The following is a 15,476-nucleotide window of genomic DNA, read 5'->3' as shown; positions in this document are numbered from 1 at the left end:
TGTACTGTTAAGCATTCCATCTGGAACCTTTGCTCCTCAAAACTCATTTCTCTCTCCTGATGGGTATACTCCACCCCATTCTCTTCTTCCCTAAATTTGTTTTGATGCTCAAAAAGTGGTTTAGTTTGCTGTCCCTGAACATTTGTTTTGACCTCCATGTCATAAATTCTGTCACTGTCCTATTTCATGTTCCTCTGGGTGCACTATGAAGTCCAAATGGCAAAGATAGACAAGGCTAAAGAGATCAGGAAACACTGACTTCTTGCTCTAAGGCCTCATCTACTCCTAAATCTTAGGTTGGCCTTGCTACGACACAAAGGGCTATGAAAAGTTTCATGCCCTGTGGGGCATTGTTAGGTCAACCTATCCCTTACTGTGGATGCAGATTCTTCTGTCAATGTATTTACCTCCTTTTTAAGGGATGAACTTACTATAGCAATTGAACTGTGCCACTGTATTGCTTGTAGTATAGACATACCCTTAGTGCTCAGGACAACTTTGGTGATTGATAGAAGAGATCAAGGAGGTTATGCTGGGGGAGCGAGCAGAGAGAAGATCACTACTAGTTCCACAGACTTGATTAAGAGAAGTTGGAGACAAGAGGGTGGTTAACAAGTAGCGGTGATTGTTTTTTTAACGGTTGTTTGTTTGTTTTTTTTAAAGGGTAGGGTAGTAGCAATACTTTAGTCACACAGAAGAGATTCAGCGGAGATGGGAGTATTTGATGACTGAATATCAGGATAAGGACCTGCAGGCCTCTATTGTAGTCTGCCACCTCATTACCCTTGCTTAATATACTAAAGAGTGCTTTTGAACCATAGAGTAAATGAGCTGGATTCTAGATGAATCAAGGACCGTAAGGATGTTTTCAGTCTTCTAAAATAAGGAAGTATGTTCATAGTTCAGAAAGGAAAGAATGAAGAAGCGTCAGAGAAGGATAGGAGTCGTACATACATTTTGTTAGGTCTTAGAGTATTAATCAAACTATTTTCCAAATATTCATTTGAAGCTTTTTGTTGAACATTAAAAAATTGCAATTTTCTGCATAATAAAAATCAGTACAAATGCTACCCATAAAAGCTGCGGCCTGCCACTTAATTCCATGCACATGTCTGTCCTCATTTTGCTGCTGTGCCATATCAGTGACTAGTTGGAATATCATATTAGGATTTTATCATTGAAAAAGACATTAATATTTCCTTATCAAAAGGTATCTGTTAACCTAGTTAGACCTTTTCTTCTCAGATTTTTTTAAATGACAGGATAATCTAGATTATTTGTCATAACTGATATTTTGATGTAATTTCTGATACCTTAATATTTTATGCTGAACAAGGAGATGTGATATTTCCTTGCATAATTGCCCTTCCGGGAAATATTAATTGTGCAGGAGCATAGTCAAATATGGGATTATTTCCATTTGTTGCAAAATTTAAATCTCTATCTTGAAAGAGTTACAGTAGTGGCATTCAAAAATATGCTTATTTGTCAAAAAATAGATACAGTAATCTCTGTATATTTAGGATTCCTTTCTACTTACAGTACTATAGAAAATAACTTGAATATGGAAAAACTAAGGTTAGTCAACTGCAAATCTTATGCATCTATCCAAGGCAATTGAGACATTTTAAATATTACAGTATGTTTGAAAGCTACATTAATGTTATTAATGTATGAGACATAATTAAAACTGAATTTCTATTGCTATCTATTTGCAATATATTTGTATTTTAACAGAATATAAATCTCATTCTGGGTTATAAGAAAAAACATGCAGAGCTGGTAGTATTGTGTGTGCATCATTTGCATGATGGATTTACCATGAAGCATTATTACCCCAGGGATTTCATTATGAATAGTGGAAGAGGAAAATAATTCTGCTCCTACTGAATAAAAAGAGAAACTACCATATATACTTGTTCATAAGCTGAATTTTTTTAGTAGAAAAAAAGGGAAGCACCAGAGAAAGGGGTCGGCTTATGAACAAGTATAGAGAGGGAGAGGTGGGACACAGCCCCTCCTCCCAACAGAGTGAGCAAGAAAAGGCAGCACAGCCAGAAGAGACTCTGGCCCTGCCTCTTCCATCTGCTTCTGGCCACGCTGCTTTCCCCCCAGCCTCTGAGGCAGCTACAGCTCCAGGGCTGGCAGGCTGCAGCCGTGCCGCTTGACCCGCCCCCAGAGCAGGCTGTGGCCACGCCCCCCAGAACACACTGCAGCCGTGCCATCCGGCCCAGCCTGCTGGAACACGCTGCGGCCACGCCGTCTGGTCTGGCCCGCTGGAGCAGCTCCAGCCAGGTCAGAGACATCCTTCCCTGGCCCTCCCCAGATAAGGTGGGAAGAGATGGGATGGGGAGAGTGTGGGGGTCCCAGGCTAGGGGTGGAGTCATTACTCCCCAGCTTCTCCCCCCCAAAAAATTTCCCCACCAGTTGGTGTCCCAACCTGTCAGGGTAAGCAGCTGGCGTGCTGGGACACTTTGTTTACTTAGGTTAACCTCCGTGCCTGCGATGCTCGAGGTAAACAAAACACCAGTGGCTTATCCTGATGGCCCGGGAGCCAAAGTTTGCTGAATTATAGGGTCGGCTTATGAACGGGTTATAAAAAAAATTCTATTTTTACTTCTCCATCTTGGGGGCGGGGCGGTCAGCTTATAAACGAACCGGCTTATGATTGAGTATATATGGTAACTTCCACTATCAACAACAGGCATCCTACTATTTTTTTATTTTAGTTTTTTTTTTAAATGCTACACATGAAGCATTTTCATTTAAATCTTATCCCATATTTTAGTGTCAATTCACTCTGTATAGTTTTGTTCTTTTAAGAAGTTAAACTATCGCTAAAGGAAATTCAGTTGAGTCTGCATAGCAGCAACATTTTGTGTTGACAGCTTTGTGTCATTGCTGCCAAGCATGCCGACTACTTAAGAGTTTTTCAAAAGAAGGGATACTTTGAAGTTCATATGCCTTTTAGTACAACGTACAGTGCAAACATTTTCCTGTGATTGATTGTAGGCAGGGGATAAGCAGGGAGAAACTGAAAGCTTGCTGACATGTGCTGCACACACAAGATAGCATCAGGCATCACAAGGCAGTGTCTCTTTTTCTGTGGTCAAGCATCCTCCCGCTCCTCCAAACTCAATTCTTGAGGCTTGCTTTCTACAGCTGACTTCCACTCCTATGGTACTTGCTCCTTCCCTCATCCCTATCTCAGAATTTTTTTTTTTAAAACAAAACTGTTAAGATATTAAATTGCCAATATTATCTCATCTGATTCCTTCCTTCCTTCCGTCATTCTCTCTTATTTTTCTTCTTTACTCATTGTAAGGAGGGGCTGTGTGTGTACATATTTAATATTTATAATAAAGAACTCATGGGATCAGCAATATACAGATGTGGCAAAAAATGTCAAAGGAACTGAATTAAGCTGCACTGTATGTGCTGGGGAAAGTGTGTGCTGTGTTCTTTCTAATTTTAAAAAAATATTACTTCATAGGAGTCTATTTTAATTCACCTCAAATCATTACTGAATAAGTCTTATCAGAACTTTTGGAAGATCCCAAACAGTAAATAGTCAGCAAATCATTTATCATTGCTCCAAAAAGCTCAACTCTCTTAACATTAAGCAAATGTGAATACAACTGTGATTTGCTAGAGACCAGTACAATTTCTAATTCTTTCTGCAGATTTCTCTTTTTTTATTATATTTAGAGAAGGCTCTCTAGCAATATACAGAGAAGTTTGTTTGTTTTTTACTTTCCCCCACTTATTTCTATATCAAGGATTAAGGCATTTTTCTTTAAAGATCTTTTAAAGGGGAGCTCCAAAATATGAGTAGAGTGGGACTTCTTAATCTTTTCTTCTTTGCCCTGCCAGAAATTCTCTGGGGGCTGTATTTGGCACTGCTATTTCAGTTTAAATAGTTGTTCTGTAAAGGAGCAAAGCATGCTTATCTGCTAATGAGAATATGTGCTCTGAATGCATAAATGTGGAAGACAAATAAGGCTTGATTGGTTTCTCAAATTGCATCCATGTAGTAGGGTGGACCCTGCTCCTGCTGTGAGGGGTTTAAAAGCAGCCTGGCAGAGCTTGAGAGCTGTGGCTCTAAAAGCTGGGCTGGTTGAGGAAGTGGCTGCAGCTGGGCCACACCCCAGTCAGGCCCAGCTGGCCCCTATAAAAGGCCAGGGAAGCCAGAAGCAGAGAGAGAAGGGCCTAGCTACAGGGAGCTTGAGACTGGATACCTGAGTGAAGCAAGGCTGGGGAAAGGCTGAGGAGCTGGGGAGTTCCAGCCTAGAAAGCCCCAGGCTGCGGCCTAGCGAAGGGCCAACTGGTACTGGGGGTTGCGTAGGCCAAGGCAGCAGGTCCAAACCCCTTTGCCTGTGATGAGTAGGCTGATACTGCAGTCTGCCCCAGAGTGTGGGGCTAGACAATGACTGGCAGTAGCCAATACTGAGGCAAGGTGGGGATAGAGGGTGAGGGTTCCCTGAGGAGGGGAAGCCCTGAGAGAAAAGGGGTTACTGCCAGGGGGCAGCACCCCCATGTAAAAGGGCACCGGTTCCAGGGAGGGACATGGGGGCCTGAAGACAGGCGGATCACCGGCCTGCAGAGGGCGCTCCAGCGCCGAACTGAGCTAATTCTCGGAGTCACCAGCAGGAGGCGCCGCAGGGGTGAGTCCGACCTGTTACAATCCAGTTTAGAGTTCTTTGATGCAGGGACCATGACTCTCTTTAGTACAGCACATATTACAATGGATCCCTAATCCTGATGAGGTCCTGTAGTTGCTACATTAATATATTTATATTGCTGATATAAATATTTAACAATGATAATGATTCTCATATTATGTACAGTCAAAACTCTGCATGATGGTTTAAAGGATATAATTAAAAAACAATGAAGTCTATCACCTTGTAGTATTGGGGCGTTAGACAGCAGTTATACCAGAGTGCAGGAAAAGAAACGGCCACTAACCTTTTCCATAACAAGAAGTTGTTCCTTGACATATGTTGCACATGTTCATTCTGTGACTGGGAGCTGCCAACTGATGTGCCAAGACTACCTCTGCTCCTGTTTTCCCTTCCAGCCCAGGACTCCCAGCACCCTGTCTTGCTGAGCCAGACACTCCAGTCTGCTCCAACAAAGACCCAGGGTCTGAATTACTTGCCCCAAAACTGCAGGTTTACCTGAAAGCAGCTGTGCTTGTCTTTAACACCCAGATGCCCAACTCCCAATGGGGTCGAAACCCACATAAATCCATTTTACCCTGTATAAAACTTATGCAGGGTAAACTCAAATTGTTTTCCCTGTATAACACTGATAGAGAGAGATGCACAATTGTTTGCTCCCCCAGCTATTAATACATACTCTGAGTTAACTAATAAGTAAAAAGTGATTTTATTAAATACAGAAAGTAGGATTTAAGTGGTTCCAAGTAGTAACAGACAGAACAAAGTAAGTTACCAAGCGAAATAAAATAAAATGCGCAAGTCTATGTCCAATCAAACTGAATACAGATAATCTCACCCTCAGAGATGCTTCAGTAAGTTTTTTTCCTCAGATTGGACACCTTCCAGGCCTGTACACAATTCTTTCCCCTGGGAGAGCTCTTGTTCCAGCTCAGGTGGTAGCTAGGGGATTCTTCATGATGGCTCTCTGCTTTGTTCTGTTCCACCCCCTTATATGTCTTTTGCATAAGGCGGGAATCCTTTGTCTCTCTCTGGGTTTCCAACCCCCTCCTCCCCCCTACACACACACTGGAAAAGCATCAGTTTAAAGATGGATTTCAGTTCATGTGACATGATCACATGTCACTGTAAGACCCCAAGCCTTCATTCCCCCCAGCCTGACTCACAGGAAGGCTTGCCTGCAAACAGAGCCATCCAGTCAATTGTCCTGGTTGATGGGAGCCATTAAGATTCCAAACCACCATTAATAGCCCACACTTTGCACAATTACAATAGGCCCTCGGAGTTATATTTCATATTTCTAGTTTCAGATACAAGAGTGATACCTTTTATACAAATAGGATGACCACAGTCAGTAGACAATAAGCTTTGTAATGATACAAGAGATCTTTTGCATGAAGCATATTCCAGTTACATTATATTCACTCATTATAAAATCATATAGACTGCAACGTCACACGTTCCACCATAGGTCTTTGTATAGTCAGATTTTTCCCTCTGCAGTACCTGTAACCTCTGTTGCCTTTTGCTGCTGCACAATGGTATAAATGGCAGAGCCACCACTGACCTGCCTCAGTTCCTTCTTACCTGATGATAAACTCTGATAGAGAGGGGAAGGAGGGTGGGTCATGGAATCATAGATAGAATCATAGATGATTAGGGTTGGAAGGGACCTCAGAAGGTCATCTAGTCCAACCCCCTGCTCAAAGCAGGACCAATCCCCAGACAGATTTTTACCCCAGTTCCCTAAATGGCCCCCTCAAAGATTGAACTCACAACCCTTGGTTTAGCAGGCCAATGCTCAAACCATTGAGCTATCGTGCAACACATCTCAAAGAACAACAATTACAGAAAAGGTTAATAACCATTTCTTCAAGTGATTGCACATGTCCATTGCACGCTTGGTGACTCACAAGCAGTTTGAACTCGAGGTGGGCTCGGAGTCTATTTGTACAAGGATTGGAGGACCATATGTCCAAATCTGGCATTGTCTCTGGATTGTTAGAAATAGCATAGTGAGAGGAAAAAGGATGGACCGATGACCAAGTTGCTGCCTTACAAATATCTAAGATGGGCACATGAGCCAGAAAGACTGCAGAAGCTGAGACCTGGTTGAATGGGCCAATACTCTACTTGTAGGGCATCACATTAGCCAACTAATAACATAAATAAACATAAGCAGATATCCAAGGAGAGATTCTTTGGGAGGATACTAGGAGGCCCTTCATTTTGTTTCTAATCACGATGAACAACTGGGACGATGACCTAAATGACATTGTCCGATCTAGATAAAAAGCCAAAGTTCTTCTAAGGTCCAGAGTGTGGCACTTTTCCTCGTCTTTATTCATATGTTTTGGAAAGAAAGAATGTTGGTAAATAGATTGCTTGATTTATGTGAAAACTGGAAAACATTTTAGTTGGGAATATTGCATGAGGGTGAAGGTAAACTTTGTCTCCATAGAAGATTGTATAGGGTGGTTCTGGTACCAGAGCTCACAGTTCCCCTACTCTCCCAGCAGAGGTAACAGCAATTGAAAAGGCCACTTGCATTGAAAGGTGTAGCAGCAAACAGGTGACCAGCAGCTCAAAAGGGGGACCCATCAGCTTTCCCAGTACTAGGTTCAAGTTCCTGGGGGAATAGGGTCTTTTACTAGTGGGTCCAGGAGAGCGCAAAGCCGAGACAGCTGCTAGGTGGATGTTGATGGAATTAACACTAACCCTTGTTGTTTCAAGAAGTGGAGATAGTCCAATACATGATGGATGGATGGCCAGGTAAGTACTCCTAGTCAAAGGCTCTCTACTATTTAAAAGCACTTCCTGTACCTCCTTAGAACATCTCCCTTCCATGAAGCAACCAGGCCATCAGGTGGAGGACCTGCAGGAGGCGGCACCTGTGGTCCTGGGAGATCACATCTGAATCCAGTGGGAGTGACAGTGGAAGTCCACCCAGTAGGGCTAGTAAAGCCAAGAACCAGTATTGTCAGGGCAACACTGGGGCTCTAAGTATGAGGTGAGAATGCTCTTCTTTGATTTTGGACAAGACTCTGGGCAAGAGCGGAACTGGAGGGAAGGCATACAGCAGGCTGTTTATCCAGGGTAGCAGGAAGGCATCTGGCAAAGAAACTGGGCTGTGACCTGCTCAAGAACAAAATTGATGGCATTTTCTGTTTGGTCCTGGTTGCAAACAGGTCCACTTAGGAGTCTCCCACAACTAGAAAATGGATCTGGCCAGATTTGGATGAAAGGACCACCCTGAGGGTAAGCAGCTGTCAGGTGGATGGAGCTGGTGATACAGAAATTCCAAAGCAGTATTGCCTCTTGGCACAATCACACTGACCAGGCTTTTCCTTGTCTATTCACACAGAACATAGCCACTCTGTTGTCCACTAGCACCAGAAAACTCTTCCTCTCAATATATGGAAGAAAGGCCAAGCAAGATAACCAAATAGCTCGCAATTCTCTGACATTTATGAGTATTTTCAGATCTTGCATAGACCAAAGACTTTGTGTCTGCTGAAACCCCAGGTGAGCTATCCAACCTGTAACATCTATTCTATAACTAAGATGAGTACCAGTTTTGGAGCAGCAAAAGGGGCCCCATCCAAACTTTCAAGGGGTCTGTCTACCAGTGCAAGGAGGACAAGACCCTGCATTGGCATTGAACATGTTTAGATGGACTTGTCGCTTTCTGAAGTGCAATCTGGCATGTTGCACCACATAACTGCATGCTGCTATGTGCCCCAGAAGCTTGAGGCAGTCTCATGCTGTGGTGACAGGATGTGCCTTTAAGTCTAAAGCAAAGGCCTGCATCTTTTGGAATCTCAGCTGTAGAAGGACATCAGCGGGGTAGCCGTGTTAGTCTGGATCTGTAAAAGCAGCAAAGAGTCCCGTGGCATCTTATAGACTAACAAACGTATTGGAGCATGAGCTTGCGTGGGTGAATACCCACTTCGTCGGATGCAAGTAGTGGAAATTTCCAGAGGCAGGTATAAATATGCAAGCCTGATTCTTATTCTGATCCAATACATCTGTCAGTCTATAAGGTGCCACAGGACTCTTTGCAGCTGTAGAAGGAAGACCTTGGCCTTCATAGAGATCAGGGCTGCACCAATGTATTCTATTCTCTGTTCAGGTGTCAGGACCTATTTCTCCATGTTGATTAATTGCCCTAGCACATTGAAAGTGGACTGGATAAGGTGCTGGACAGCACCTGAGATCTGGACCGGCATCTCACCAACTAGTCAGCTAGGTAAGGGAACACGTGAACTCCTGACCTTCACAGGAATGCTGCTATGCATTTTGTGAATACACGAGGAGCTGCTGATACGCCAAAGGGTAGCACTGCGAATTGGTAGCGGGATCAGTTTACCACAAACCTGAGGAATTTTCTGTGGCTCTGATGAATTGCCATGTGTCTTCTAAGTCTAGGGCAGCATACTGATCCCCTGGGTCCAGGGAAGGAATAATGGAAACTACAGTTACCATCTGGAATTATTTTTTTTCAGGAATTTGTTGAGCTCCCTTAGATCTAAAATAGGTTTCTGAAACCCCCTTTTGCTTTAATGATTAGGAAATAGTGTGAATAAAACCTTTCCTTTGACTAATAGGAGAACTTCCTCTATGGCCCCCATGTGAAGGAGAGATTGCACCTCCTGCAGTAGAATGACCTCATGAGAGTAGTTCCTGAAGAGGGATGGGAAAATAGGTGAGAAGGAGGACCAGAAACAAACTAACGGATATATTCCATTTCCACTGTGTTTAAGACCCACTAATCTGTGACTTTTCTTGGACCTCTTCTGGCTGGATATCCAGAGCTGTGGCCATCCTCCTCAACAAGTCTTGATGGGCTGTGTAATCATTAGGTGGGTCAGAAGTACTCTGATACCATCGATGACAGGTTTCCCCCCCCCCCATCCGCCCAAGGTGTCACCTGGAACTAGGGTACCACTGAAACCTCTGACCCACTCTCCTGGGCTCCCTCTCGTACTGTGCTGCTGTGACAAGCTGTAGACCCACTCTTAGTCTTACACTTCCACCAGCATTCACACAGGTAGGGACACAACCAGCTGCAGTTACATGAAGGCTCTCTGACTAGCTACAGCATGACCCAACAATCAAGTTAACTCTCAGCTCCCCAGGCACAGCACCCATCTAGAGCATAAACCCAAAATTATACCATCTTACATTGCACAGGGAACTGTAAAGCGTAAGCTCATAGGAGTGTCCTCACCCCACTCCTCCCCATGTGGAGAGGAATATGCAACAGTCCCTGTGAACTAAGATTCCCCACACACTTCACTTCAAACTCACCTGGTTTAGATAAAGCAAAAACAAGTTTATTAACTACAGGGATAGATTTTAAATGATTATAAGTGATAAATAGATCAAAGTAGATTACCTAGTAAATAAATAAAAATGCAAACTAAGGATAGGAGAAATGATATGAATTAGCAAATTCTCACCCTGGCTGATGATACAAGCAGGCTTCAGATTCTTGAGGGACAAGCTGCACTTGCTTTACAGCTTGGAATCCCCAGGTCTTTCATACACAGGCTAGAAATCCCCTTAGCCTGGGTCCAGCACTTCCCCGAGTTCAGTCTTTGTTCCTCAAGTGTTTCCAGGAGTCTTCTTATGTGGGGAGTGAAGAACAGATGATGTCACTCCCTGCCTTATACAGTTTAGCAGCCAAGTTCTGCACCATCTCAAACCTTGTTGCCTTTTCCTACACCCTTTCTTTCCCTCTCTACTGTCCAGAGAGTGGGGATAACCAAGCTCACTGCAGTCCATTCTGCGGCCAGCTTCCCAGGTTTATACTAGCCCTACCTGTTCCTTCTCAGCTTGGTTCCATCATTATTCAAGGGTTACTTAGGCCAACTAATTCCCCTCAGCTGTGGCCTCTCTTCAGCCTCATTATCCCCTTCTAGGTTGAACACCCTATCACACTGCTCTACCGTTTTTGGACTGAAGCTTAAAACCCCTATAAATATGACACCTGTTACTAACATGCATTTCTCCAAAGCAGTTAAGACAGATAGGGTGCAGGTCATTCACTAGCAATCAGCTTATTACAGGGGTGACAGAACTTGAAGCCAAGTGACCGAGTCATGCCCGAACACTTAAGAACTAAAACTTGACACTATCTCTACCTCAGAACTATCTAAAAATGTATAAACTACTCTAAATAGAAAATGGATACTATATACAAGAAGTAGTGAAGGGTGTCCAATGGCAAGAACACATACTCCAACAACTGTCACAGGCAGTAAGAAGGAATTGGCAAAGCAATGGTTGGCTCCACCCTTTATACCATTACACAGCAGAATGAGGCAGCAGAGGGAAAAATCTGACAACTGTGCGTGGGGTGTGCACACATATACAGTAAAATGGACATGTGCAATCACTCAAAGAAGAACCTGTATGACTTTTTGAGGGCCAAAACTGGAAGATAGCTATAGTCAGGAAGGTAATGGAAGATGCCAGCCAGCTGGTGTCATCAGAGGGAACAACTGAGATTTAGAGGAATCTCAGAAAGCCATTCACTAGAACAAATCAGCTACCTTGGAAGAGGTGAGCTGGGGATTAGGTAGCTAACTGGCCATCTTCAGACCAGGCTAGATAATGCTGCAGTGGAAAGAGAACAAATGGTTTAGAGTAACAGAGTTTGCTGGAAGGCGCATATCTGCACCAATCAGATTTGGTAAGGGGACAATTGCTGGCCAAGTCAATTTGTTACTTTTATTATTTGTGTGCTGCTTCCACGTTACAGGTAAGCTTTAACACAGTGTGCAGACTCACCAGCCAGAGACACAGAAATAAAGTCGTAATTACTAAGCTGTTTGCATCCCTTTCTTCAGGACTTTTTATTTCCAAAAATTAACTAAAAACCAGGACATGTTAGCTCAATCTATTGGGTAATAACTGTCCAAGGCCTTTCAGCTTCAGCTTGTAGGGATGAGAGAGGATATATGCATTCCCTGTAGCAGATTCCTTTGCACCAGTTTCCCGTTTCCTTTTATAACCCTGCACAGATCAGTTATGTGATAGGCCAGAACCCTGTAAATTCTTACACACCAGAACATCTTTAGACCTCATCACAATTCCTTCTTGTAGTGTCTCACAAAATCCACAGATGAATACAGCAGTGAAGCATCTGTCAGCTTACTTTTTATATTCTTATGCCACTCTTAGTTTAGTGCCTAGATACTGTGCTGATTGGCACTCTAAATACCTTAAATAGATATCAAGCTGTGCTGCTTTCTGTGAGTTGTAGCAGAATCTAGGTCTAAGATATGTGCTTAGGCCAGTGAGAGGTAAAGGATCTAAGAATGGGGAGGGACTAATGTGCCTTTAAAGTAACATTTTATGCCGGGGGTCCAAAGTAGCCACAAATAACTTAGCAGTGTTTTGTTATGTAGTTTTAGACTCTTTTACAAGAACCCTTTGTTGGTGTCAAGGGAAAAAACATTAGGGTACAACATTAAGCTATTAACTAGGCAGAAAGCATATCATATAATGCTCTGGGATCTGCCCTGGTTGCCAGTACATTTGTGTAGAATTTAACATGTTGGTTTTAACCCTCAAAGCCTTAATTGGTTTGAGAACTAGTTACCTGAGAGACCTCCTGTCAAGTAGTCCACAGAGGAAGTCAAAGGATTGAAGACTATTGGCAGGACTTTGAAACTTGCTCCCCTCCTTGGTCTATTCTTGGAAGAGTTGGACTCTTAGGAGGAGTTGAACTATCATAGGAATTGAACTATACATAAGATAAATGACAGAGAAAGTAAATATTTAGCGAGTCTCTAGACCGTCTGCCCATGACATACTGAGTGTCACACTAGTTAGTAAATCTATGTTGGATAGACAGCACTGTCTTTACAGAACCAAACATGACTGGGAATGTGGGATATTGCCCTGATAATACCAGCACTGATATAGTGTTCCTTTTTATTTTTGCACAGACCAACTCACATTAACACACAAACAGCATAATTGTACTAGATGCCTCTTTATGAAGAAAAGTATGGCCAAAATGTAGGAAAAAAATAGATTCACACTTTTTTTGAAGCATCAAAAACATAAGTAATGAAAATCTGATTTTTCATTAACTTTTGCATTAATGCACTACATAAACTAAGAAACAAACTTTTTGAATTTCATAGCTTTTATGTTCAGTTTATGTTTATCCCTCAGTCTTAATGTTTCTGTGGCACTAATAGAAAAACATGGGAGCTTTTAGGGTCCAAAAATACTGTAAATTTCTTTTCACCATATTTGCAGATGTTATACATTATGAAAATAAACAGAGAAGGTTTCTCATTCTCTCTCTTTGATGTTGCTATGTAGCCGCTCAATGGTACAATGCTCATTTTTGTGCCACGGCTACCATGGCTATTCCTGTTGAAAGGTCAGGTGGCTGGCGCAGCATTGGTGATCAAACTGGTGTGGCATATTGTCATGGTAGTAACAGAATGCAATATCTGAGGCTTACCACTGGAAAAGACTACTCCCTTCCTCACCCTGAGTTTTCACAAAGTGGCTCTGAGCTGTGGTTGCTGATCTTCAAAGACAAGGTTTTCATGTCTACTCTTATCTCAATGACTGGCTGCAATTGAATCATCCCAGGTAGCTGTCACAGCAGCTATGCAAAAGACTTGTGTTCAGGAGCTGGCTCATTAACCTCCTCACACTACTCATGCCAAACAAATTACTTTAATTGAGGCAGTCCTGGATTGAATGTATGGAAAGGCATTCCTGCCAGGGGACAGGTATCACCAGATGTGCACAGCTACAGGACCCTGAAGAAGCACTCATGTCAACCAGTGATATTCTTCTTAGGGCTAATGAGTTTAATGGCTTTATGTGACTCCATTTGCATGACTGATAGTGAAACATCTCCACCATTGGTTGCCAAGATTCTATATGCCAAACATGGACATGTCCCCATTGCTAACATTGCCCAGAGAAGTGTTTCTTTCTCTCCACTGGTAAAATTGGACATAATTTTCAGGGGAAAGCTATTCACCCCTCCAGTTCCCTTGGCAATCATTGTTTCATTTTCCTCCCATCATTGGGCACTCACTGTCAAGGCCTCAGGGTCTGTGGCCACTGGAACATCTGGGAGATGAGACTACATATCAGTGTTCTGGAGCTGATAGCAATTCCAATCCTCTCCTGCATTCAGGGATGAGTAGTTCAAGTGGTCACAGACAACACTTCAGCCATGTGCTGTGTCAACAAACAAGGGATCTAGTCCAGACCATTCTGCAGTGAGGCGATGGCTTTCTGGAAACAATTTACAGATTTAAAGTCTCATGTTTCGGGGCATAAACAAATGATTAATTGACAAGGGTTAAGAAGGAACTTTCCTTCAGGGCAGGTATAAATGTGTGGGGCTCCCTGTCCACTCCAAACAAATATACACATTCCATAAAATTAAAGAGCTCACCTATCTTAGGGTAAATCCAAACAATACAAGACAAAACCCAGCCAAGGTCTTCTCCTCGAGCTTCCTGCCCCTGTGGTTGCTTTACCCTAGCCTAAGCCTTCTCCTAAGGCTTGGCTGTTCCTGTGGTTCCTTCCCTCAGAACGGTCTGTCCCAGCTCTTACCTTTTGGCACTCTCTGCTTTGATTATTAGCTTTTGCCTCTCCCATAGCTGGGTAGGAATATGAATCCTGCATCAATGAGTCAGCAAAATCCATGTAGCACTTCAGCAGCAGTATCAGCCTCTGACAACAAGGTAGGTGTATGATACAAATATTGCTAGCCTGTTACAGCAAGTTATTCCATAATTGTTCTCAGGGGGGTTTCTTGCACTTTCCTCTGGCTAGTGCCAGATGTTTCATTGTCTGAGACAGGCTACTGAAGTACATGGCAACTGGTGTGAGAAAGTTATTTACCTTACAGTAACTGGAGTTCTTTGAGATGTGTGATCCCTGTCTGTACTCTCCTGTGGATACACATGCAGAGCCAAAGAATTCTTGAAACCAGCATCCGTTGGTCCACACATGCATCCTTGCTCTCCTTGTGCCTCCAACTGAGGATATAAAGGGCAGAGTGGTCTGACTGCCTCTCCAGTCCCTTCTCTAACAAAAATCCTGGAACAATCCAAAGCAGAGAGGAAGGAGGGTGGGCAGTGGAATACAGATCGGGACCACACATCTCAAAGAACCTCCAGTTACTATAAGGTAAGTAACTTTCACTTCTTTGAGTGCATCCCTGTGGGTGATAAGCAGTAGTCAAATAGGAGGAGGGTGAGAGGATGCAGGCAGCATGGCCATTTTAAGGACTGCCTTCTCAAAGGATGCATCAGTGGAAGAGTCCCGTACTAACACATAGATATTGTCTCCCAAATGTGTGGATGGAACTCCATGTAGCTGCTTTGCAAAAGTCAAGTAGAGGTACTTCTTGAAGAAATGCCATTGACATTGCTTGTGCTCTCGTAGAATTAGCTCTCATCCCACAAGGAGAAGGAATATTAAACAGCTTATAGTACAGTAAGATACAGGCAGAGGTTCATTTAGAGATCCTCTGAGAGGATATAGCTTGACCTCAAACTCTTTCCAGTCTGCAATCTGAGAGATTTTCTGATTTGTTTTGTCCATTGCAGGCTCATTGCACACTGAGGGAATGAAGTCTCCTCTCTTCTTCAGAGGTGTGTTTTCAGAAAAAAAACGCAAGTAAGAATAGACTGGTTCAGTCTGAAACTCAAACTACTTTGGGGATGATCTTAGACAAAATCTCATTGCATTCACATCCTATGGAATATGTGGTAAATCGAATCCCACCATCAGTGT

At 43.0% G+C, this 15,476-nt stretch overlaps 1 long non-coding RNA gene across 3 annotated transcripts in view; it reads left to right on the top strand.

Moving 5' to 3' along the window:
• Positions 1-15,476, top strand: part of LOC120386455 — a 33,202-nt gene that overhangs the window by 11,191 nt on the left and 6,535 nt on the right. The window contains exons 4-8 of one of the 3 annotated variants that reach the window (XR_005589720.1): positions 7,871-7,940; positions 8,047-8,207; positions 8,815-8,931; positions 9,290-9,387; positions 15,290-15,334. This is a non-coding gene — a long non-coding RNA (uncharacterized LOC120386455). The remainder of the gene's footprint in view (positions 1-7,870; positions 7,941-8,046; positions 8,208-8,814; positions 8,932-9,289; positions 9,388-15,289; positions 15,335-15,476) is intronic. The other 2 variants (XR_005589723.1, XR_005589719.1) reach the window with 2 other exon arrangements.

Source organism: Mauremys reevesii, linkage group 1 (assembly GCF_016161935.1).
Source record: "Mauremys reevesii isolate NIE-2019 linkage group 1, ASM1616193v1, whole genome shotgun sequence".
Taxonomy (NCBI): domain Eukaryota; kingdom Metazoa; phylum Chordata; order Testudines; family Geoemydidae; genus Mauremys; species Mauremys reevesii.
The sequence above is the reverse complement of the archived record's forward strand: the minus strand, read 5'-3'. Positions and strand labels throughout refer to the sequence as shown.